Raw genomic sequence first — 22700 nt, 5'->3', positions numbered from 1 at the left:
GACGATCGCATCCTGCAGGCTCTGGACCTCACTGGCCGAGCGTCGAAGATGCTGGTGCGTTCCCAGTGCTACGGGGAGGCAGCCATCTCACTCAACAAAGAAAAGTACCTGTACCAGGAGGTGGAGGGCTTTCCAACCTTCTACAAGAGAACCGTCGCACAAAGTCTGGCTCACCTCCTTAACAACGATTTCATAGCAGCTTGGAAGTGTGTCCAGGAGAGCTGTGACACAACAGGTTTCAAAGGCAGCCAGGAGTACATCGCCTTGGTACAATTGCTGAACTGCTATGACAGCCTGGACCAAGATGGAGTAGACAAAATCTGTACTTCTCCTGTCTTCACACACCTGGACAACGATTACAGCAAGATGGTCAAGAAGCTGAAGGTACCTGAAATCGAGGACTTGACACCAACAGCACTCATATGGCCCCCTGACGATGAAGACGAAGGAGCCTCAACAACAAAGGGAGAAGGAGGAAAAAGTGAAGGAGGAGGAGGAGGGGAGGAGAAGAAGGGGATCACTCTGCCGCTGGAATGTACCACTTGTTAACCTGAGCTTCTCAGAACAATGAATTAATTAAAGCTAATTAGTTGGAAAAAAAAATAAAAGTTCTGTTGTACCTGTCGTGTGTGTATGTATGTGTGATTTGTCAGCTTCATACCTATTCTCAGACCCTTTACTTCAAACGTGCATGGAAGCCTTTGGGTCACTCCTCCTCCCCAATTACCTCTCTGTCCCATACTCCCAATGAATTACACACTCACACCCCAGTTCCTGTCCCATACTCTCAGAGTAGATATATTCCTTCTATGGTTAAGTATTTTCTCTTTACTGATAATTACTGGCTAAAAGTGATGGGTTCAGGTAGAACATCATCAGTTAGGTTACTCTCTGCTCCCCTCCTCCTTTGTCTCCTTTCCCCGTGATCCTCAGGACCTAGTCCCTACATTCATAGATATTTGACTGCTAAAACTCCCCGGGATGAGATGATAGAACACCTAAAAATTCTGTGAGACCTTCTTCATGCCTCCTCCCATGGAGGCAATTCTAAGAAATACTGCCTAGATCTGGAACGCTGCAAATGTTTAGCCTTTTCCCTGGAAACCTAAATTAATCTAATTAAATCAGCTTCAGCTCAAGGTTCAGGTGTTGGATAAGGAATAGAATCAATGTCAATCTGGATGGTGCTTTAGGAGGTCCACCCAGTCTAATACCCTCATTTTACATAGGAGGTAGCCCTGTGGCCCAAAGAAGTTAAGTTAACTTGCTCAGGAACTCATAGGTGACAGGCCACAGGTAACAGTGACAAGCAAGATTTGCAGTCTGGGTCTTCTGATTCCAAATACAATGAAGAAGTGAAACAAAGGTAATGAAGAAAAGGGACAAGGCAGAGAAAGGGGTATGACCAGGGAGATCTCCAGCGCTACTTAAATGGTAATGCAGGCTTTGAATGATCTCCAACTCTAGCCTCCCCCAGAAGGGACGCAAGTTTCTTTTGCAGAAGGTATCTGTAAGCATCCTTCAGACCCATCTCTGTTCTGCTCTTCTCCCTGTACATATTTTATTTTCTTTTTCAAAATTATTCAGCGATATTTAAGTTACCAAAAGTAAATTGGAGCTAGATTGAGGAAGGTTCCAGACTACAGAATAATCATTTAAATTCAATGACACATCTGAAGTTTCCAAGATAAGTTGGAAAGAAGATAGAACAGCAGATTTAAGCTTGACTTAAGGGGAAAAAAACTTTCTAATAATTAGAACTATCCAAAAGTGGAATGTCTCAGGACAAAATGGGTCCCCAGTCACAGGAACTCTTCCAGCAAAGACTAGATGACTTCATGCCTGGTCTCCTGCAGTGGAGGTCCTCTTTCAGGAGTTGGACTGAAATGGCCTCTGAATTCCCCTCCACCCTTCTAATTCTGTTCCCACTTTTTGCTAATTAAACATGCAGATTGTTTGCAAAACTTGGAGACAGCTGTGAACTCACCTGGAAATTTCTAGAGTGTTCCCTACATGAAAGGATGTGACTATATGTATAGTTCCTAAAAGAAAATTGCCTCCAGGGTTGTGTCAGCTGTCATGTTAATGAGAACCCATGAAAAACCTTTTCTATTCATTCTCAAACGAACACTGAAAGGCGAAGAAGTTCCCATCATTCTGACTGCCTCCCCACCAAAATACTAATGTTGATTGGTTTCGGGAGGAGGGGTCCTCTTAAGGCTGTTTTGGGTATCCCGGACCCCTCTGGCAGCTTAGTGAAGACTATGAACACTTTCTCAGAAAAACATACTTCAATGCATAAAATATATAAGATTACAAAGGGAACTAATTATGTTGAAATAAAGATGTAAATTTTTTTCTCCAAGCAATTTAATGGACCCCCTGAAATCCATCAGAATGATGCTGCACTAGGAAATACTGTGTTTCAAGGTAAATGATGTCATAAAGACTGATTTCATTAGTGCTGCTTTCATGCTTAGTTTCAATCACAGGCCCTGTGGATTGCCCACGGAAAGATTCTTATCCATCCTCACTTCTGCCCCCTCTCTCCACCCCTGCCAGAGTATAGCAGTGCTTTAAAGACATATGAGTCCACATCACTGTTACAAACCACATTATTTTTACAGCAGTGGAAATCAAACTCTACTGTCATTTCTACTCACAAAAAAACAAATCCAGAAATAATGAATTAGTTTACTGAGAGCAGCATAGTAAGCTTTAAAAGGGAATGTTTCTCTGATAGGGCTTTTCTTTCCCTTTTTTGTGGTTTGGATCTGGGATTTCATCGATGTGGAGAACTTGCAGTGTGGAAAAAGTTCAAAGATGAACGTCAGCAAGCCTTCTGTAGCTTCTTGGCTAGAGACTTGCCTCTTGGAGGTGGTACTTAAACATTTGGCTTTAAGTCACTTTTCTGTGTCTAAGGCTTTTCCCGATTGCAAGGCTGACTGACCCCGCTATCTACCAAGCAACGGTGCTTCTGTCTTCTATGTATAGCATGTATTTTAAACAAAACAAAATAAAGCATGGGTGCCAAAATGATCCTTTTTGTCATAGGTTGCAGTTGTCTCATTTTAAAATACTGAGCTAGAAAAACAAACCCCAAAGTAGAAAACAGTGATTTTGTATTGAAGGGACGAAACCATCTACTTTGTGTGTATCTTGTATGTACCTTTATATGTATGTATTGGCTTTAGGTGGCAGAGACAGTAGATAGAGAACCAGGCCTGGGTGGGGTCAGGAAGACCTGAATTAAAATTCGGCCTCAGATACTGCATTGCTGTGTGACTCTGGGCAAATCACTTAAAAAATCTGCCTCAGTTTCCCCATCTGTAAAATGGGGATAATGATAGCCTCTCCCTTCCAGGGCTGTTGTTGTGAGGATCAGCTGAGATGATGTTTGTAAAGTGCTCAGCAGGGGGCTTGGAAGAGAGCAGGCAGACACTGAATAAAGACTCTTCCTTCCCCCTTATACCACAAGCAGCTAAGTACATATAGCCCTGGGCTTGGAGTTAGGCGGGGCCCAAGTTCAAGTGTGATCTAAGACACTTCCTGGTTGTGTGACCCTGGGCAAGTCAAATGACTGCAGCTTGTAATAACAGTACCTACCACTCAGTGTTGTTGTTTTGAGGGTCAGATGAGATGATCTTGGTAAGGTGCTTAACCCAGTGACTGGCACAGAGAAGACAAGGAATAAATGATTGTTCCATTCCCTTTATACCAAAGGTAGCTAGGTGGCACAATGGGTAGAGCCCTGGGGCTTGAAGTCAGGAAGACCTGAGTTTATGTCTGGCCTCAGACACTTTCTAGCTGTGTGACTCTGGGCAAGTCACTGAACCTTAGTTTACCTCAGTTTCCCCACCTGTAAAGTAGAGATAATAATATTACCTCCCTCCCAGGGTTGTTGTTGTGAGGATCAGCTGAGGTGATAGATGTAAAGTGCCTGGCACAGAGTAGGTGCTGAATTCATTCCCTGTATACAACAGGCAGCTAGGTGGCATGGTGGGTAGAACCCTGGGCCTGGACTTAGGAAGACCTGAATATATATCTGGTTATGACACTTTCTAGCTGTGTGATCCTGGGCAAGTCACTTGACTACTGTTTGCCTCAGTTTCCCTATCTGTAAAATGAGGATAATAATAGTACCTGCCTCCCAAGGTTGTTGTTGTGAGCATCAGATGAAATGGTACTTGTAAATTACTTAGCATAATGCTGGGCACATAGTAGGTACTTAATAAATACTCATTTCCTACTTCTTCATCTGTCATGTAACCTCTCCAGGCCTCAATTCCCTCATCTGTAAAATGGGGATAAAAAGGGCTCTTCTCAGGATTGAATAAGATTATGGATATAAAGTACTTTTAAAACCTTAAAGCACTATATAAATGTTAGTTTTGATGATGCTGATACATGAAGTAAAATCCATTTGTATGAATGTGGCATCTAAAACTCACTCCTATCTAAATTCAAGTAATTTCACTAAAGTAACCCCTCACATAATGTTTCCTAGTATATAGAAATCTGTCTTTAGGCTCACGCATTAATGGATCATCCTTATCACAGACATTCTAAAACCCGAGTCTTTCCTGCCTCCTTTTAATTTATGTCTACCCCATCTTCCTCAAATAACCAAACGCCACACCGTTTCCCTTCAACAATCATTCTTATAGGCACCACATTCTAGAATGACCTACAGTTCCAAGAGAGGTCATCTTTACCTGTGCAATCTCATTCTGAGCTTCCATTTCATTCCCCCAAGCTGGCCTTGGCGATAAGCAAAAGGCCAGGTAACCCCTTTTGTTTTTGGAGATGCCCTTCTTAGACCTCTGCCTACCCAGCTGGCATTCTTCCACACAAACCTGCTTTTTCCCCTTATTGAGAAAACAGAAGGAACTAGGAATGCTCAGATCTTCTTACAGAAAAATCCAGCTCCTTAGCTTTCACCAGGGTTTATTCAGGGAAATACTTAGGATGAGGCAAGCTCCAGCTTCAGATTTAGCTTTCCTTGATGGCGGACATATTGTAGACTTCTAATTCTTCCCGACATCAAAGTGGGTTCAATATCATCCAGGCTGGCTAGAAAATGGTCTGTTTTGTTCCTTATACTGCTTTGGGCAACGTGAATTCTGTTCTAGCCATCTGGGACACGTATGTCATTAGCAGGGGGGTTATGCTCCCTTCTTGTCATATACTGGAGCTCTCTTCCAGAATTTGTTTTTTTCATCCTGAAACTGAGTCACAAGCTTAATTCCAGTGTGATCTGCTTGTAACTTTGTGTTTGGAAGCTCAGAGAACAGGTGCCTATTTTAATGGGCTCTCACATTAGCATGCATTTGGATTTTGATAATGACATGAAGAAGTCCGAGAGGATGTTTATTTATCTTGAGGGCACAAGGAAGCATCTAATTTGGAAACAGAGAAGGAAGAATTTTGTGTTTCTTTTAAACCCTGTACATCATTCAATTTAACCAGGTGAAAAGTAACTTACTGCAAGTGCTCTCTGTTATTCACCCATGAAGAGTGACTTTGGGGGCAGGGCTACACAGGATAAACTGAACTAATCACAGTTAGTTCTGAGAGTCTAGACTTAGAGAAATGAGAGGATTGATAGAGAGGGTGAGTTGGAGGCTGTCGCAACTGTAGACATGGATATGCTAGATACATTTGAAAATTGAAAGCAGAATTGGCTGGGTGGAAGCCTGAGGCCCTTGGACTGACCTTGGAGGGGGGAGCAGAAGAGGTACAAGGACAGTGGGAAGAGTACTAGACCAGGAGTCAGGAGACCTGGTATGAGGCCCACCTCTAAAACCTATGTGCCATGCAGTTTAACCCCTCAGTGTCTCAGTTTCCTCATCTTAAAATGGCAACAATAATACTCTTACTGTGTCCCTATCTCACATGTTGCTGGAAAGAGAAAGTACTTTCTTAGCTTTAGACTTGTATAGATAAGTGCAGGTTATTGTTTCTTGCAAAAATGTCTTGGGAAGCAGCTGTGCTTTGGGAGCCAAAGCATTGGCTCAGGAGTTGGGAAACCTGGATACTACTTTCATCTCTGCCATGAACTTCCTGCGTGACCTTGGGCAGATTTCTTTGTCTCCCTGGGTCTCAGTTTCTTTTTCTCTCAAATGAAACGCTGTGTTTAGAAACTTTAAGGTGATATGTACTGTAAATGATGGTGCTGCTGTCTCTCCCTGTTCAAGAAATCTGTAATTGCAGGATAGAAGTTCCTTTTTCCCAGACACTATAGGTGGTTGTTGTGAGCCACTGGGCACTTCTTTGTCTCCTATGCCTTTTGGACACTTCCTCTGGCCTTCCAAACCCCAAGTCAAAGCTCATCTCCTTAACTAGCAAAGGAAAAAAAAGAGAAAGGAGAAAAAGAATGACTTCATTACAGAGAAGTTAAGGTAAGGCTTTCTTTTGTCGCTGGCTTCCACTAGCTTTAGGAAAAGGAAGGGAGGAAGGAAGGACATAGGGAAATAAGAAAGGAAGGGAGGGAGGGAGGAAAGAAGGGAGGGAGGGAGGAGGAGAGGAAGGAGGGAGGAAGAAAAGGAGGAAGGAAAGAAATATTTATTGAGCACCCATTATGTGCCAGGCTACTGTGCACTTTATAAGTATCACCTCATTTAATTCTCACAAAAATCCTGGGAAATAGGCACTATTATCATCCTTATTTTACAGTTGATAAAGAAACTGAAACAAATAGAGGTTAAGTGACTTATCCGGGGTCACATAGCTAGTAAGTGTCTGAGGCCAGATTTGAACTCATGAAGAAAGGAGCTCCATCTCAAGGTATGTTCTGCCTCCCTAACATGCCTCCCATGTATCTCCTCTTTTCTGCCACAGCCTTTATGTTCCTCCTCCACTTCCCCTGCCTACAGGACTGGCTAAACATGTAGACAATGTCGTAGTGAAGATAGAAGAAGGTGATGACAAAGAGAAGGGGGAAAGAGGGAGGAAGACGGAGAGGGAAGAGGCAAAGACAGAGAGAGAGAGTGGAAGAGAAGGGGAGTGAGGGGGGAAGGGAGAGAGTGTCAAAGAGAAGGAGAGAATGGAAGAGAGACTAGGGGGAAAGAAGAGTGGGAAAGAGATGAGGGCAAGAGAGTAGGAGAGGGGGGAAAGACAGAGTTGGAGGAAAGGGGGGAAGAGAGATAATGGAAGAAAAAGAGAGAGAAGGAGGGGTCAAAGACTGGGAAAGGGAGAGAGAGGGAGAGTGTGGCAGACAGTAGAGAGAAGAGAGAAACTGGGAGAGAGAGAGGAGGAGAAAGGAGGAAAAGGGGCAAGAGAGGGAGAAGGATGGGAAGAGGAAGAGGGAGGGAGAGGGAGGAGTAGGAGAGCAAATGGAGGGTGGAAGAAAGGGAGAGAAAGAGATAGGCATCATGAAGAGATAGTGGTTGGGTTGTGAAGGCGGGGAAGAGGGAGGGAGACACAGAGAGAGAGAGAGAGAGAGAGACAGACAGACAGACAGAGACAGAGAGACAGAGAGATAGAGAGGGAGAGAGGAGGGGGTAGAGATGGGAGGGGGAGAGAAAGATATGACCTCCTCAGGTTAAAGAAAGAACAGGCAAATGGGACAGCCAGGTCACTGACAGTGAGAGATCTCTCAGTGAAACACCCTGGTGAGTGGGAAAGAGAGATGGAAGGAGAGACAGAGAGAGATGGAGGGAGGTAGAGAGGCAGTGGAGAGTGGGAGGGAGAGGAGAGGGTGGAAGATGGTGGGAGAGAGAAGGGAAGAGAGAGAAAGAGAGAAGGGGAGGGGTTGAATAGAGTGAGGGGGAAGAGAGAAGGAGGAGACAAGGGGAAAGAAGGAGAGTAGAGAAGAGAGGATAGGAGAGAGGTAAGAGGAAGAAGAGAGTGGGAGAGAAAGAGGGAGGAGTAGAACACAAAGGGAGAAGAGGAGAGGAAAAAGAGAGAGAGAGAAAGAAAGAAAAAAAGAAAGAAAGAGAAAGAAAGAAAGAATAAGGTTAATGAAAGACAAGGCAGATGAGACAGTCAAGTCACTGTCAGGGAGGGATCTCTCAGTGAAACACCCTGGTGAGTGGGAAAGAGGGCCCTGGGTTACAATACTGCAAATGGCCCATTTTTTCTAAAATGGGGAAGAGGGTAGAGCCTGGACATTAGAAGCCAATGGGCTTGACTTCTCTCTTTCCCAACATTCTAGAATCCATTCAAGGAGTTATGGAAAGTACTGGTCACTAAAGGAGGGTCAGTATAGTTAGCTTCCTAAGGCACAGCTCATGCCAGGCTAACCCTGTACTCCCTGGCTTCCAGTGTGTAATACAATCCAATCTTCTCCAGGAAACTTTTCATCAGTGTTATTATCTTTATTACTTCTTACCTTTGTGACCTTGGATGAGTCACTTGGTTGAGAGGGAGAGGGGGTAATAGAGAGGTAGAGAGAGATGGGGAGAGAGGGAAAGGGGAGGAGAGAGATAATGGAAGAGAGAAAGGGGGAAGGGTCAAAGAGTGGGAAAAGGAGAGAGAGGAGGAGAAAGAGAGAAGGGGCAAGAGAGAGAGAGGGATGGGAAGAGGGAGAGAGGAGTAGAAAAGAGAGCAAGTGGGGGAAAGAGAAGGAGAGAAAGAGATAGGAATCATGAAGAGATAGTGGTTGGGTTGAGAAGGCAGGGGAGAAAGAGGAGAGATAGGGAGAAGGAAAGACAGAGAGACAGAGAGACAGACAGTCACAGGGAAGAGAGGGGTTGCGGAAAGAATAGGTTTGGGAAGAGAAGGCAAAGGCAGAAAGAAAATGAGCACCTGACAGGATCCAGTGAGTTCAAGAGACCAGGCCTCAGTGAATTCCTTTTCAGGATAATGGGAAGATCAGCAAACTGGACATCCTAGGCACCGCCAGTGAGGGATGAATCCAGGAATCCCCCTGGTGAGTGGGAAGGGGGGTCCTGGGCTAGAGATTTTCCTAAAACGAGGGAGAGGGAGAATATGAACATTCCCAAAGCCAATGGGCTTGACTTCTCTCTATCTCTGTCTCTCTCTCTCTGTCTCTCTGTCTCTGTCTCTGTCTCTCGATTCTAGAATACATCCAAGGAGTTATGGAAAGTACTGGTGCCACCAGCGGGGTCAGCATGGTTGGCTTCCTTAAGCACACGTCCTGCCAGAGTTTCCTGGTCCCTGGCTTCCCACAGGTCCCTGCCAAAATCTGACGTTCTACTGGAAGCCTTTCTTCACCGTTGTTATCAGTCCTCAGGGTCACTATCCATGCCACTTACTACCTTTGTGACCTTGTATGAGCTACTTGTAGGAGAGAGAGGGAGGGAAGGAAGGAGGGAGAGAAAGGGGGCAAGGGAGAGCAAGGGGAGAGAGAGAAGGCAGAAAAGAGAAAGGCAAAGAGAAAGAGGAGTGGAAAGAGGGGCAAAAGAGAGAAGGAGGCAGAAGGGAAATACAGAGGGGAAATAGAGAAAGGCTTGGGAGAGGGAACTCAGAAGAAGGGAGAGAAGAAGAGTAAGACAGAAAGAAAGTGAGCGCCTGACAGGCTCCAGTGAGTTCAAGCCACCAGGCTGCTGCAAACTCGGTCTCAGGGTAGGTTCCACCTCCCTGACATGGCTCCCATCTATCTCTGTTTTTTCTCCCATAGCCTTTATGTTCCTGCCACCAATTCCTCAATTTGCCCCGCTCTCAGGACTAAGAGGTGCATCAGTGAAACACCTTGGCGAGTGGGAAAGGCGGAACTGGTCTAGAATACTACAAATGGCCCATTTTTCCTAAAATGGGAAAGAGGGTAGAGTCTGGACATTATAAGCCAGTGGGCTTGACTTCTCTCTCTCTGCCAAGATTCTAGAACACACTAAAGGAGTTATGGAAAGTGCTGGTGCCACCAGGAGGGTCAGCGTGGATGGTTTCTTAAGCACATGTCACACCAGGATATCTCTGCTTTATCTTCTTGGCCCCAAGACAATCTTGGCCTAGTCTGTATACTGGTCCATGCTGAGAATAGAGGCCCACAAGATGAACAGGTCTCTAGCAACAGACTCCTCTCCCTTCAAAGTAAGGCAAGCTCATGAATGGCAGTCCAGGTATGGTTTTTCTGTTAGTAACTACAGCTATAAAGAGCAACCGGGGAAGGGATGGCTCACCTGCTGTGAGGACTTAGAGAATTTCCAAGGTCAAATTCACCTGCCTCTTTGACCCTTTCTAAATTGGGAACAGGACTGCCAGAGTACATTGGAGGGGAGGTGTCATGCCAATCTGTTGCCCCACTCCAAGTTGATTAATTGATAATTAATGCTGGAGCAATCCCCTCAACCATCCACTTCGAGCATTTTGGAGGCTCCCTTACAGGAAATAAGCAGTGTGATTCATATCTGTGGAACCCCAGGATCTCATACGAAGGTATTATTTCTGTTGGATAGAACCAATTATAGAATATTAATTTTGATTGCAGACTTATTAGGAAAAATAACTCTTTTGCAATATTACCTTCTTTCCTAGATGGAGAATAATAGTCTCTCATCATAGTCATTTTACCTCTTAGAAGTTTCAGTAATTCAATTTATCTTCAAACATTTCTCCAATCCAGGCACTGAGCTATGTATGGACCTCTAGATTTCAAAAGCCATGTCATCATTTTAAAATATCTGGGTAATTGAGCTTTGACTTCCAGATTGGACCAAGTTGGACCAAGAGTCAGAAAAGTACAGACTAATCTCAGGAAAAAACCAAAAAGCAAAAAACAAAAAAAAATAAAGCACAACAAAAAAAAAATAAAGCAAAAAAACTCAGCTCCCTAACACTTACAAAGCACTTCCTCCACAGTAACTCTGGGAAGTAGGCATTGCAAGTATTCTGAAAGGTTATATTGAGAGAGAGGGGCAGCAGGAGGGAGAGAATTTGGAATTCAAACTTAAAAAAATAATGTTATATATTTTAAAATTGTAATTGGGAAATACTTAGCAAAATAAACAAAAATGTATTAAAAACAAGAAAAAATGTATCGAACTTCTGACTTCACCAATGTAATGGACTCCTGAGGAGGAATTTCTTCTACCAATGCATACCAACACCTTCTCTCCAACTAAGAGTTAAATGGGACACTCAGAAGTTAAGTGATTGTCCAGGATCACACAGCATGTATGTGTCAGAGCAGCATTTGAACCGAGGTCTTTTTAACCATAGAACCCTGGCAGGTAGTCATCATGAGACACTGTTGTGATTCCCCACACATGCTGGATTTTTCTTAAGCCTTCAATAGATCCTTTCCCAAATGTTCATACTTTTTTTCACTCTAAACATACTTTTCACTGTAACTGTATGATATTGAGTTTATCACCACCTATATTATTTTAACATGACATTTTACGTGAAATGATTGGTTTATCTCCTTGTCACTTCAATTATCAGCCCTCAGTGGGAAAAATCTCGAGTTTGTGGCTTTGTGATGCTTCATTTAAACTATAAATATGAGTAAACTGAACATTAGTCTATAGTATCACTTTTACAGCTGACAGGTCATTCAGCTCTGTCAGGATGTTGAGCTGGAGGGATGTACTTTGCTCTGCCTAAGGTCTGTTAGTATTAAATCTAGGAATTTTTGTTCCGTATGGAATTACCAGAGTAGAAAAAATTTCACACAGAGTAAGATTAAGGTCCCTTGAGTTCCTAAACAATGTATTTTGATAAAACCCAAGGGAGGAAAAATGTCAGAACTTCAAATGCAATCAAGTTTTCTGAGTAAGGAAGAAACCATAACAATATAGCTTTATTACCCAATGAATGTACCAAGCAAGGCAATTTTGACTGACTGCTGACAATGTGTTATTGGAACTGTGGATCCCTTAATGCTGTGACTAAAGTTGGGATTGAGAGTTTCTGCATAGTTAAAAAAAATCTGAGTCTGTCTAAAGCACATGAAGGTAGAGGAATACCCTCAAGCCTGCAACATAAATCAGACTTTAGTGGAGGTCTAGGACAGTCAGCAGTGTCCTAAATGGCTCAGTAGAACAAAAGGAACTGGAGATGTGAAACAGAAAGTGTTGCCCATATCAGATGAATGGGGGAGGGAAAGCATTTATTAAATGCTTACTATGTGCTCAACATTTCTTCAATAGGAAACAGTTGACTGTTTCAAGAAGCAGATATTGATGGACTGACAGCTGGAAGGGACCTTGGAGGTTGAGTCCAAATTCCCCATTTTATAGATGAGGAAACTGAGGACCAGAGAAGTTAAGTGAGTTTTTCTGAGTCACACAGTTAGTATGTGTCTGTAGCAGGATTTGAACCTAGGTCTTCCTGGCTCCAAGTCACTGTGCCACTACTCTATGTTGTTGAAATGGGTATTCATTGAAAAAATCCTTTTATAAAGAGGGAGAGAAACAAGGCAACTAAGAAAAATAGAAAGACCCTCAAATAACTTAGAGCAGTAAAATACCTGTAGGTATTTTAGATCCAGTGTGAGCATAGGTTCACAGAAAGCAATAGGACATCAGTATATCAAGTCTTGCTGATTCTACACCCAACAGCACCTCTAGAATCCATCTCTTAGGGGCAGCTAGGTGACTCAGTGGATAGAGCACCGATCCTGGAGTCAGGAGGACCTGAGTTCAAATCTGACCTCAGACATATAACACTTACTAGCTATGTGACTCTGGGCAAGTCACTTAACCCTAATTGCCTAAAAACAAAAATAAAATAAAAAACAAACAAACAAAAAAAAACAACACATAGAATCCATCTCTTTCTTTCAACTCACAGAGTCTCTATCTTAGTTTGGATCATTATCACCTGTCACCTGGAATTAGCCTCCTGATTGTTCTCCCTGCCTCCAGTCTCCCCGCCCCCACCCTACCCCTACCAAATCCATCCTCCAGGGACTCCCCGTTGCCTGTAAGATGAAGTACATGAAGTACAAGTATCTTTCCTTGGCTTTTAGAGCCCCTGCTAGCTCCAGCCTACTTTCTAGGCTTATTGCCCTCATCCTACATTCCAGTTCAACTGGCCTAGTTGTTATTTCTTTTACATGATAATCCATCTCTTACCTCCATGTCTTTGTATAATCTATCCCTCTTGTCTAAAATGCACTCCCTACTCACTGCCGTCTCTTAAAGGTGCATCGAATAGAGTGCTGGACCTGGAGTCAGGAAGACCTGAGTTCAAATGCTGCCTCAGACACTTACTAACAATGTGACTCCAGGCAAGTAACTACCTGCTGTCTGCCTCAGTTTCCTCATCTGTAAAATAGAGATAATAATAGCACCAACTCACGGGGTAGTTGTGAAGATCAAATGAGATAATATTTATAAAGTGCTTAGCACAGTGCCTGGCACATAGTAGGTGTTTAATCAATGCTTGTTTCCTTTCTTCCTTAGAAGCTTTCTTTCTCAAGCTTTCTTCATGGCTTAGCTCAATTGCAACCTCTTATAGGAAGCCTATGTTGATTCTCCCAGTTACTGGTTCCCCTCTCAAAGGAATTAAGCTGTATTTACTTTGTTCATATTTTTATATCTGTTTCTCTGTGTATATGTTATTTCCCAACACTAGAATGGAAGCTCCTTGAGGGTAGGGGTTATTTTATTTTTGTTTTTGTATCTCTGGCTGCCCATCACTATACCTGCAGCAGGTGCTTAACAAATGCTTATTGAAACAATCTACACGACTCTAAGAATGTGAATGGAAGAAAATTAAATAACAGCAAAAATCAAAATGAAATGCTTTGAAACGGCTCCGAAAAAGAGATGACGTGAACCCCTCCCTGCACCTCACGTCTGCAGAAGTGGGAGATCTGGGCTGAGAGATCTTGCATGTCACATCAGACTTTTAAAACATGTTGTCTAGTTTTGCAGAATCTTTTTTTTTTGTTTTCCTTCTTCAGGCTTAATTATAAGGGATGGCTCTCTGGGAGGGGATGGGGAGAGTAATGCAAGAGGAAATAGATGAATACAAATTTATATAAAAATGAATTCTTCTTGAAAGAATGCACGACTCAAACAATGAGCATTTATCAAGAACCTGAGGTGTTTCTGGCAGTGCTTGCCTGTGTTGCATCGTGCAACTTCCCTGCAGCCTTGGTTCTGAACACACAGCATGCGCACTTTACACTGTGATGCCTTCAGGCCTTGCAACATCAAGCTGCCCTGAATGGGAAAAGGGGTTCTAGGCCAGGGCTCCTTAAACTTTTTCCACTCTTGGACCCCTTTAACTCTTTTTTTGTGGGGGGGGGTTAGGCAATGGGGTTAAGTGACCTGCCCAGGGTCACACAGCTAGTAAGTGTTATGTGTCTGAGGCTGGATTTGAACTCAGGTCCTCCTGAATCCAGGGCTGGTGCTCTAGCCACTGTGCCACCTAGCTGCCCCCCCCCTTTAACTCTTCCATCACTTTCATCAAGATCCACGGTTTAAGAAGCACTGGCTAGAGTACTGAGATGCCAGGTTCACACAGCTAGTAGGGGCCAAAGGTGGAATCTGAAACTGGGTATCCTTACCTCTGGCCACTGTTTCACAGTATAACCAAGGGTACTGTGGAGGGGTGTGCTGGTAAATGTTTAGCTTTCCAAAAAACATTCCAAAAAGATACGGCTCACTTTTAAGTATCTGAATTATTAACATTGTCTCCATCATTTTGTTAAGTCCAGAGCTAGTCAACAAAACAATAAATCAAGCCCTGATTTGTAGTATTTGCTGATTTCTGAAGTGTAAACGCTCACACTGAAAACGTAACAATTGGTCCCGAGCCGATGAGTACTGGCTACAGCACAGCCCTGCATTGATGTTGAAGTTTACATGAAATTAACTGCAAGGGGACAGCTGGGTGGCTCAGTTTGAGACAAAAAGAGACACAAAAAGGGTGATATATGGAGATACCTGATTATAACAGCCACGCTGCTCTGCCCTGAAGAGATCTGACATGACTCCTAGTCTCACTCTCCTGGCATGATAGAATTCTGCCAACACGGCATTAGAAAGGCTTAGTTTCCAGACACCATTGGGGATAGCTTACTTCACCATGTTTAAATGTAACACCTGAAAGCCATTTCAGTGTGGGTGGGAGCCTGGTGTACTGATTCTAACTATTCCCTACAGCTGCTCACCTTGTACCCCAGGCACCTCACTCCTCTCCCTCTCTCACTCCATTAGTTTCCCAAGTAATATGATTGTCTAATTCCCAACAGGATATTTGACAATGTTGAAAGAGATTTGAGAGGTGGTGTGCTCTAGTGGGAAGAGTGTTGGCTTTGAAGTTGGAAGACCAGGGTGGAAATCCCAGCTCTGTTATTTACTAGCTGCATGATCTTGGGTAAGTCACTTAACTTTTGAAAACCTCATGGAATTGCTCTGAGTAAAGTATCTCCTGAACTAGAAGATGTTATATAAAAGTAAGATGATGATGATGATGAAGATGATGGCTAGCAGTGTTCAGATAAAGGGGCAACTAGTAGATCTAGAAGGACATTTAAACAAAGGAACTGAAATTGGGGTTGGGGAGGTTGATAAACAACTTGACCATGATGGAGATGTCCGAAAATTATGCCCCCTTTTTGAGTGAGGAACAAAGACAATAAAGACTTAATATTCCGATCTTTCAGGGATAGCTGGAAGAATACTTTTGGGGGAATTTGCTTTATTTCTTAATTCTGAACTATATTTATATACACATATGTATACACACACACATATATTGTCACATATTTTATTGATGCGTTTTGTTTTTAGATCACAGTAATTTCCTGATTTGCCTCTTCCTTTGTTTTCCTGCCCCATTATTCTCTTATAACAGAGAAAGGTAGTTAAAAATAACCAACATGGGGACCTTGTCTGACAAGATACACACTATTCTATACCTGCAGCCACTCATCTCTCCAACAAAAGGAAGGAAATGCATACTCTTCTCTGAGGCCACAATTGGTTATTAAAATCACATGTGGCATTTTGCTTCGGCAAACACATCTTGAAGGAAATCGTAAATAGTCATTTGTTTCTAGGATGGCCCAGAAACAAAAACTTTGCAGTAGCAATGGGTGGTTGGCACCTGTGATCTTCTCATTGTGCTCGCTCTCTGAGTGAGGGATCCCTCTAGTGAAACAAATCAGAAACTCCTTGGTAACTCTGTAGCAAGTAATAGAGAATTCACTGGGACATGAAAGCATTAGTGACTTGCCCAGGGTCACGCATGTAGTGTGTCTCAGAGGTAGAACTGACTCCCAGCCTAGTCTGCTATCCACTACTGCCTTTTGCAAAAGTATTATTATTATTATTGTTGTTGTTATTGTTGTTGTTAATACTTCACATTTATGGAGAGCTTTAAAGTTTAAAAAGTTTTGTGTCCCTTATCTCATGCAAGTCCCACAACACCCCTAAAAATTATTATTATAGCAATATACCCCTATCCAAGAAAGTCTGTTATTCAGTCTCGTGCCACTCTTTGTGACTCTGTGGGCGAGTTTGCCATTTTCTTCTCTGGTGGATTGAGGCAAACAGAGGTGAAGTGACTTGCCCAGCATCACATAGCTAGTAAGTGTCTGAGGCTGGATTTGAACTCAGGTCTTCCTAACTCCAGGCCCAGTGCTCTATCCACTGAGCCACCCAGAAAGCTTACTTACCTCCATTCCAGAGGCTGTGTCACAGGCTCTGAAGTCCGTTCCAAAATCTGAGGCCATGAATGGATGGACTGATGGCAGCCTGCTCGGTGTCCTGGGTCTATAGTGCTTAATAGCTGTGTGACCTTGGGTAAGTCACTCCTGGTCTTTGGGCCTTAATTTCCCCATTTGTAAAAATGAGGGCTCTGGATGACTAGATGCTATCTATGATCCTTCCCAGCTCTACAGCCTATGGTGGACTCATTCTTGAATCGGTGGCAAGGGACAGGATGGGAAACAGGTTTTCAGTGGAAGCAAAGATAGTAAAAGGAAGGATGTGCTCAGTGCAAAGAAGGATACTCCTTGGTGTAAACTAGAGTTGGAGGCTAGATCAGCATGCCCCCTACTAGGATTAAGCCTCACAGATAGGACAATTGCCCAGCTTCCAGGAATAACTCAAGACTCATAAAGAATAAAACTGTTGAAAGCAATAGGTATGAGTCTGGTTCTTAGTAGACTAGTCCACTAAGTTCTGAAATAGAGATTATATTTACCAAAGAAATGAGTTTATGATACAGCATAATAATAATAACAACAACAGTTATTTATGTAGCACTTTAAGGTGTCCAAAGCACTTTATGTACATTATCTCATTTGAAACTCCAAACAAGCATGGGAGGCAGATGCTTTAACTATTATCTCCTTGATTTACATTTGACAAAACTGAGACCCTGAATGGCAAAGTCACTTCTAGTGACTGTCAGAGGTGGAATGTGAAACCTGGTTTTCCTGACTCCATTATGACATGTTACCCTATCTAGAATGGCGTAGGGTGCTAGGTCCAGGGGGATGCTTTGTATCAGGGGTTGTCTTGGGTCAGTGAATCTAAGACACTCACATTTTGAGCTGGAAGGGGCTTTTGAGATCATCTAGGCAAATCTCTTTTAACAGGTAAGGAAAGAGATCCATAGATGTCAACTGACTTGCCCAAAACTGCTTGGCTATTAAGTTTTAGAGCTGGGATTTGAACCCAGGCCCTCTGCTTTTAAATACCACCATGCTTTCCACTGTAAACCTCCTGATTTCCCTCCATAGGGCTCGGAGTCCAGGGCACCTGTGCATTTTCATTTGAGGACATTATTGAAAGAGGATTCAGTAGAACATAAGCTCCCAGAGGGCAGAGATCATTTCATTTCTGCTCCTGTATCATAAAACCTTGCATAGTGCCCAACATATAGTAAGTGCTTAAGTAATGCTTTTTAAATGAGTTTTGAAGAGAACAGGAGTGGATCATGGGCCTGTTCAGGTTATAGCTGGAACTGTCTTGTGAAGCAAATTTGACTTTGGGCTTTGTTAGCCCTCCTGTGCCTGATAGCCAGGCTTTCTCAGCTCTCACTTAAAGGGGACAGTATTGAGCAGAAAGCCCTCACTATAGGACTCACCTCCTAGAGAATGATTTGTTGGCACTGGAACCATTTCAGTGATAGCCCTTCTGTGTCTTAGAGATAGTGATAGGGGCTGACCCAGTGACCTCATTGGCACACAGGCCTCCCAGACAAGGAAACTCCCCCTACCAATCCAGGCTGACATCTTTTTTGCAACTTAGAGCACTATTTAGAACATTGAAAGATAAAGTGATTTGATCACAGTCATTCAGTCAGTCGGGTCAGAGGTGATGCCATCTGCCTCTACATCTTTTTGACTCTAAGTGTAGTGGGCCATTGTTCTGCCACCAAAATGATGTGGGCAGTAAAACCAACATCAGCAGTGTGGAGGGTGATGAATGCTTGTTAACAAAACTATGATAAGATGCATCAGAATCACTGCCTGACCATCTTGGAGTCAAAAGATCTGCACTCACATCCTACCTCTTATGTATACTGATTATGTGACCCTGGGCAAGTCATTTGTCTCGCCTCAGTTTCCTCACCTATAAAATGAGTATGATAGTAACCCTAATAACTACATACTTCTTAGGTTTGTGGCAAGGCTCCAATGAGATCATGTATTAAAAGGGCTATTGTAAATATATTATTACAGATAATCACCTACTGCATTTTAACTTTTGAAAGTGAGTTCAGGAGACAATAAATATCTCCATTTCACAGTTGCTCTACTTGACTCTCATTGTCTTTAAGTAGGAAGTAGATGCCACACTATCACCTCAATTATTGCAGAAGGCCTAGACAACCCTATTGTATTAATCGATCAATGGCATAAACTAGGTAGGAACAGATCCTTAATCGATTTGGGTGGAGTGAAGTACTTTTGAGATATTGGATATAATTAAATGACAGCATGCTAGAAATGTATTGGGATTAGTTGAAAGGCCTGTGTGTGTATATATTTGTGTGACAAATAATTTATCTATCTAGATATGATCTATCTAGATATCATCTACTATATTATCTAATAGGTATTATCTAATAGGTATTATCTAGTTACCTAGTAACTGATATTATCTAGTTACCTAGATAGATAGATATATCCCATCTATGTCTGTCTGTCTGTCTGTCTATCTATCTATCTATCTATCTATCTATCAATCAATCTATAATAGAGAAAGGCTACTCTAACATGAGTCAGTTAAGCTTTGGGAACAGTATTGACCAGAGGATGACTTTCTGAACTTAAAAGATCAGATTTGTACTTTGCAGAGCACTGTCCATAGAAAATCATTAGCTAACAGCAGCATCTCCATCAGTATGTTCAGGACCAAACAGACACACTGAGGACAGGCTGTGGTGAACTCTTTACGGGCTCTCTAAACTTGAACCCACTTTCCTCTAGATTCTGTGTGGACTATAGAATAGTACACCCTATATCCACGAGGGATTTGTTTTATACCAACTATTCTTTATATAGCACCCTAGTGAATACCCCTTTCTCAAAGCTAATTAATTCTAGCTGACTGATAATTAATGAGGGAGCACACCCAATGGGGGCTCATGAACAACAATACTTAAAATCCCTGGAAATGTTCAGGATTACCTCTAGAATCCTGAGGGGAGAAGTAGTCGACTTCCCCCTGGGGAACTGACCTGCCAGTATGAATGGAGAGTTGGGAGAGTCAAAGAAGGGAGTTTGTGTGCTACACTGAAAACCTAGTGTCACATTTAGGAATTTTTCAATAAGCCCTGTTATTTGAATTTTTTTTTAGAGTGACAATCCATTTGCCAGTTTTACAATATAGGTGATTATATTTTCATTGCTTTAGAACAAATAGCCTTTTAAGGGAACAAACATATTTTTGTATCATTTGAGTGATGCTTTATGGTGTATTCCTACAGTGGTTTTCATTTGTCCAAGGAAGCTAAGTGTCACAATATGACAGTAACCCAGCAGGGCATGGGATAGGGTAATGCTATAGTTTAAGACATATTGAATTTTTTGTGAAACTTATTTATTTATTTCTTCAGCTCCAATTATATTTCCACATTTTAGGAACATGTACAGTTTACATTGAGATAGAGAGTAACAGAGGAGAGGCATCAGGGTTGTTTTTTTTGTGCAAAACATAGTTCCACATTAGCCATATTTTTTAAAAGCAAGAAAAAGAATGAAAGTGAGAAAATTATACTTCAATCTGCACTCAGAGTTCATCAGTTCTCTCTCTGGAGGTGGATAGTATTTTTTCATCATGAGTCCTTTGGAATTGTCTTGAATCATTGTATTGATCAGAGTAGCCAAGTCTTTCATAGTTGATCATCATTATAACATTGCAGTCACTGTGCACAATGATCTCCTGGTTCTGCTCACTTCACTTTGCATCAAGTTCATAGAGGTCTTGCCATGTTTGTCTGAAACCACCTCCCTTATCATTTCCCACAGCACAATAGTATTCCTTCACAATCATATGCCACAACTTGTTCAGCCATTCTCCAATTGATGGGCATCCCCTCCATGTCCAATTTTTTTGCCAGCACAAAAAGAGCTACTATAAATATTTTTGTACATATAGGTCCCTTTGCTTTTTCTTTCATCTCTTCCAGTTACAGTCCTAGTAGTGATATTCCTGGAACAAACGGTAGGCACAGTTTTATAGCCCTTCGGGCCTAGTTCCAAATTGTTCTCCAGAATGGTTGGACCAGTTTGCTATACAGTATATATGTTTTCTCTCATCCCCTCCAACATTTGTCATTTCTCATAGGTGTGAGGTGGTATCTCAAAGTTGTTTTAATTTGCCTTTCTCTAATCAATACTGACTTAGAGTATTTTTTCATGTGATTGTAGATAGTTTTGATTTCTTCTTCTGAAAACTGCGTCCTTTGACAATACGTCAATTGGGTAATGGCTCTTATTTTTATAAATTTGGCTCAGTTCTATGCTCAATATATATTTGAGAAATGAGGTCTTTATCGGAGAAACTTGCTGTAAAAATCTTTGATATTATTTCTTTGTCTATGGTACCTTTTAGCATAATGTAGTTTCCCTGATTATCTCTTTTAATTGTGTCTATTTTTCCTTTTGTTTTGTCTGAGATCATGATTGCTACCCTTGCCTTTTTTTTACTTCAGCTGAAGCATGTTAAGCTCTGCTCCAGCCCTTTATTTTAATTCTCTGAGTGTGTCTTTCTGTTTTAAGTGTGTCCCTTGTAAACAACATATTATTGGATTCTGGCTTCTTTCTGTTATCCACTTCCATTTTATGAGTGAGCTCACCCCATTCACATAATTTGCAATTATGATTATTAACTGTGTGTTTCCCTCCATCCCATTTTCTTTTCTTTCTTTTCCTGTTTCTCTTTTTATCATGTCACTCTTCAAAAATCTATTTTGCTTCTTACCACTGCCTCCCTTAATCTGTCCTCTCTTTTATCATTCCCTCACCCCACTTTCTCTTATCCCCTTCCTCTCCTATTTCCTTATTGGACAAGTTACATTTCTATATACAACTGAGTGTGTGTGTGTGTGTGTCTATGTATGTGTGTGTGTACGTATTCTTTGGACCAATTCCGATGAGATTGAGGTTCAAGCATTGCTCTCCCCTCCCCCATTTTCCTCTCCACTATAAAAATCTCTTCCTTGCACATCTCTTTTGTGTGAGGTTTTCCCCTTCTGTCTCTCCCTTCCACTTTCTCCCAGTGCATCCTTCTTTCTCACCTCTTCATTTTTTTGAGATCATTCCAACATAATTGACTCATACCCATGCCATCTATCTATATAAACTCCTTTTTAACTATCCTAATAATTGTAAAGTTCTTAGAAGTTACATGTATTATCTTCCCTTATAGGAATGTAAACAGTTTAACTTTATTGAGACCCTTATGATATTCTTTCATATTTACATTTTTATGTTTCTCTTGAGTCTTATGTTTGAATGTCACATTTTCTATTCAATTCTGGTCTTTTCATCAGTAATGCTTGAAAGTCTTCTATTTCATTAAATATCTATTTTCCCCCCGAAGGATTATATTTGGTTTTGCTGGGCAGGTCATTCTTGGTTATAGTCCTAGCTCTTTTGCCTTCCAGAATATCATATTCCAAGCCCAAGACACCTTTAATGTAGAAGCCACTAAGCGTTGTGTGATCTTGACTGTGGCTCTACAATATTTGAATTGTTTGTTTCTGACTGCTTATTTTCTATTTGAACTAGGAGCTTCAGAATTTAGCTATAATATTCCTGGGAGTTTTCCTTTTGGGATCTTTTTCATGAGATGATCAGTGGATTCTTTACATTTCTATTTTACTCTCTGCTTCTAGGACATGAGGGCTATTTTTGTTGATAATTTCTTTTTTTTTCTTTTTTTTCTTTTTCTTTCTTTTTTTTTTTTTAGTGAGGCAATCGGGGTTAAGTGACTTGCCCAAGGTCACACAGCTAGTAAGTGTCAAGTGTTTGGTCTGAGGTCAGATTTGAACTCAGGTCCTCCTGACTTCAGGGCCAGTGCTCTATCCACTGTACCACCTAGCTGCCCTTTGATAATTTCTTGAAATGTGATGTCAAGGCTCTTTCTTTGATCGTGGCTTTCAGGTAGTCCAATAATTCTTAAATTATCTCTCCTCAATCTATTTTCCAGGCTAGTCATTTTTATGATGAGATAGTTCACACTTTCTTCTATTTTTTCATTCTTTTGACTTTGTTTTATTGTTTCATGATGTCTCATAGAGTCATTAGCTTCTACTTGCCTTGTTCTAATTTTTAAGGAATTATTTTCTTCAGTGAGATTTTGTACCTTTTTTCCATTTGA

At 41.8% G+C, this 22700-nt stretch overlaps 1 pseudogene; it reads left to right on the top strand.

The window, feature by feature from the left end:
- Nucleotides 1-22700, top strand: part of LOC114028945 — a 135344-nt pseudogene that overhangs the window by 477 nt on the left and 112167 nt on the right.

Source organism: Vombatus ursinus, unplaced genomic scaffold (genome assembly GCF_900497805.2).
Source record: "Vombatus ursinus unplaced genomic scaffold, bare-nosed wombat genome assembly UNPS02014903.1, whole genome shotgun sequence".
NCBI lineage: Eukaryota > Metazoa > Chordata > Mammalia > Diprotodontia > Vombatidae > Vombatus > Vombatus ursinus.
This window is presented reverse-complemented; position numbering and strand designations above follow the sequence as displayed.